General features: G+C 36.9%; 2 non-coding genes across 2 annotated transcripts; both read right to left on the bottom strand.

The window, feature by feature from the left end:
• Positions 1-1,394: 1,394 nt before the first annotated feature.
• Positions 1,395-1,513, bottom strand: LOC113090540 (5S ribosomal RNA). Its single transcript, XR_003287158.1, has one exon. It is a non-coding gene; the product is annotated as a 5S ribosomal RNA (ribosomal RNA).
• Positions 1,514-3,338: 1,825 nt separating this feature from the next.
• LOC113090534 (5S ribosomal RNA) lies at positions 3,339-3,458 on the bottom strand. Its single transcript, XR_003287152.1, has one exon. It is a non-coding gene; the product is annotated as a 5S ribosomal RNA (ribosomal RNA).
• Positions 3,459-3,949: the final 491 nt, after the last annotated feature.

A 3,949-nucleotide genomic window follows, 5' to 3' on the forward strand; every position in this document is an offset into this window, starting at 1 on the left:
TAACCAGACCTAAACCTGCTAAAATTTAGAGATCGGGCATTGACTCTATTTTTTGCCAAATTTATTATATACTAAGTGAAAAAATTCCAAAAGCTTTAAGCACCTGGTATTCCTTGGCGGTCTCTCATCCAAGTACTAACTAGACCTAAACCTGCTAAAATTCAGAGATCGGGCATTGACTCTTTTTTCTTTTTTTGCAAGATTATTATATAATTCGTGAAAAATATCCAAAAATTTAAAGCACCTCGTATTCCCAGGCAGTCTCCCATCCATGTACTAACCTGGCCCAAACCTGCTTATATTCAGAGATCGGGCATTGACTCTATTTTTTGCCAAATTTATTATATACTAAGTGAAAAAATTCCAAAAGCTTAAAGCACCTGGTATTCCTTGGCGGTCTCTCATTCAAGTACTAACCAGACCTTAACCTGCTAAGATTCAGAGATCGGGCATTGACTCTTTTTTTTTTTTTTTTTTTTTTTTTGCAAGATTATTATATAATTCGTGAAAAATATCCAAAAATTTAAAGCACCTGGTATTCCCAGGCAGTCTCCCATCCATGTACTAACCTGGCCCAAACCTGCTTATATTCAGAGATCGGGCATTGACTCTATTTTTTGCCAAATTTATTATATACTAAGTGAAAAAATTCCAAAAGCTTAAAGCACCTGGTATTCCTTGGCGGTCTCTCATTCAAGTACTAACCAGACCTTAACCTGCTAAGATTCAGAGATCGGGCATTGACTCTTTTTTCTTTTTTTGCAAGATTATTATATAATTCGTGAAAAATATCCAAAAATTTAAAGCACCTGGTATTCCCAGGCAGTCTCCCATCCATGTACTAACCTAGCCCAAACCTGCTTATATTCAGAGATCGGGCATTGACTCTATTTTTTGCCAAATTTATTATATACTAAGTGAAAAAATTCCAAAAGCTTAAAGCACCTGGTATTCCTTGGCGGTCTCTCATTCAAGTACTAACCAGACCTTCAGAGATCGGGCTAAGCATACTAAGTGAAAAAATTCCAAAAATTTAAAGCACCTAGTATTCCTAGGCGGTCTCTCATCCAAGTAGTAACCAGACCTAAACCTGCTAAAATTTAGAGATCGGGCATTGACTCTATTTTTTGCCAAATTTATTATATACTAAGTGAAAAAATTCCAAAAGCTTTAAGCACCTGGTATTCCTAGGCGGTCTTTCAACCAAGTACTAACCATACATTAACCTGCTAAGATTAAGAGATTGGGCATTGTCTCTTTTTTTTTTTTTTGGTATTCCCAGGCAGTCTCCCATCCATGTACTAACCTGGCCCAAACCTGCTTATTTTCAGAGATCGGGCATTGACTCTATTTTTTGGCAAAATTATTATATACTAAGTGAAAAATTTCCAAAAAGCTTACAGTACCTGGTATTCCCAGGCGGTCTCCCATCCAAGTACTAACCAGGCCCAAACCTGCTTAACTTCCGAGATCAGACGAGATCGGGCATAGCCAGGCTGGTATGGCCATAAGCGAAGACTGCTGCAAAGAGAAGGCTATTTAAAGATCAGCCAATCTACTCGCCAGTATATTATATAAGTAGGAAAGAAAACCCAAAAACTTAAAGCACCTAGTATTCCTAGGCGGTCTCTCATCCAAGTACTAACCAGACCTAAACCTGCTAAAATTAGAGATCGGGCATTGACTCTATTTTTTGCCAAATTTATTATATACTAAGTGAAAAAATTCCAAAAGCTTTAAGCACCTGGTATTCCTAGGCGGTCTTTCAACCAAGTACTAACCATACCTAAACCTGCTAAGATTCAGAGATTGGGCATTGTCTCTTTTTTTTTTTTTTTTGCAAGATTATTATATAATTCGTGAAAAATATCCAAAAATTTAAAGCACCTGGTATTCCCAGGCTGTCTCCCATCCATGTACTAACCTGGCCCAAACCTGCTTATATTCAGAGATCGGGCATTGACTCTTTTTTTTTTTTTGCAAGATTATTATATAATTCGTGAAAAATATCCAAAAATTTAAAGCACCTGGTATTCCCAGGCAGTCTCCCATCCATGTACTAACCTGGCCCAAACCTGCTTATATTCAGAGATCGGGCATTGACTCTTTTTTCTTTTTTGCAAGATTATTATATAATTTGTGAAAAATATCCAAAAATTTAAAGCACCTGGTATTCCCAGGCAGTCTCCCATCCATGTACTAACCTGGCTTAAACCTGCTTATATTCAGAGATCGGGCATTGACTCTATTTTTGCCAAATTTATTATATACTAAGTGAAAAAATTCCAAAAGCTTAAAGCACCTGGTATTCCTTGGCGGTCTCTCATTCCAAAAATTTAAAGCACCTGGTATTCCCAGGCAGTCTCCCATCCATGTACTAACCTGGCTTAAACCTGCTTATATTCAGAGATCAGGCATTGACTCTATTTTTTGCCAAATTTATTATATACTAAGTGAAAAAATTCACTTAGTATATAAGAGAATGCTATTTAAAGATCAGCCAATCTACTCGCCAGTACATTATATAAGTAGGAAAGAAAACCCAAAAGCTTAAAGCACCTAGTATTCCTAGGCGGTCTCTCATCCAAGTACTAACTAGACCTAAACCTGCTAAAATTCAGAGATCGGGCATTGACTCTTTTTTCTTTTTTTGCAAGATTATTATATAATTCGTGAAAAATATCCAAAAATTTAAAGCACCTGGTATTCCCAGGCAGTCTCCCATCCATGTACTAACCTAGCCCAAACCTGCTTATATTCAGAGATCGGGCATTGACTCTATTTTTTGCCAAATTTATTATATACTAAGTGAAAAAATTCCAAAAGCTTAAAGCACCTGGTATTCCTTGGCGGTCTCTCATTCAAGTACTAACCAGACCTTCAGAGATCGGGCTAAGCATACTAAGTGAAAAATTCCAAAAAATTAAAGCACCTAGTATTCCTAGGCGGTCTCTCATCCAAGTAGTAACCAGACCTAAACCTGCTAAAATTTAGAGATCGGGCATTGACTCTATTTTTTGCCAAATTTATTATATACTAAGTGAAAAAATTCCAAAAGCTTTAAGCACCTGGTATTCCTAGGCGGTCTTTCAACCAAGTACTAACCATACATTAACCTGCTAAGATTAAGAGATTGGGCATTGTCTCTTTTTTTTTTTTTTTTTGCAAGATTATTATATAATTCGTGAAAAATATCCAAAAATTTAAAGCACCTGGTATTCCCAGGCTGTCTCCCATCTATGTACTAACCTGGCCCAAACCTGCTTATATTCAGAGATCGGGCATTGACTCTATTTTTTGCCAAAATTATTATATACTAAGTGAAAAAATTTCCAAAAAGCTTACAGTACCTGGTATTCCCAGGCGGTCTCCCATCCAAGTACTAACCAGGCCCAAACCTGCTTAACTTCCAAGATCAGACGAGATCGGGGCATAGCCAGGCTGGTATGGCCATAAGCGAAGACTGCTGCAAAGAGAAGGCTATTTAAAGATCAGCCAATCTACTCGCCAGTACATTATATAAGTAGGAAAGAAAACCCAAAAGCTTAAAGCACCTGGTATTCCTTGGCGGTCTCTCATCCAAGTACTAACTAGACCTAAACCTGCTAAAATTCAGAGATCGGGCATTGACTTTTTTCTTTTTTTGCAAGATTATTATATAATTTGTGAAAAAATCCCAAAAATTTAAGCACCTGGTATTCCCAGGCAGTCTCCCATCCATGTACTAACTGTCCCAAACCTGCTTATATTCAGAGATCGGGCATTGACTCTATTTTTTTGGCAAAATTATTACATACTAAGTGAAAAAAATTCCAAAAGCTTAAGCACCTGGTATTCCTAGGCGGTCTTTCAACCAAATACTAACCATACCTAAACCTGCTAAGATTCAGAGATCGGGCATTGACACTTTTTTTTTTTTTTGCAAGATTATTATATAATTCGTGAAAAA

The sequence above is a fragment of the Carassius auratus genome, unplaced genomic scaffold (assembly GCF_003368295.1).
Source record: "Carassius auratus strain Wakin unplaced genomic scaffold, ASM336829v1 scaf_tig00056448, whole genome shotgun sequence".
Classification (NCBI taxonomy): domain Eukaryota; kingdom Metazoa; phylum Chordata; class Actinopteri; order Cypriniformes; family Cyprinidae; genus Carassius; species Carassius auratus.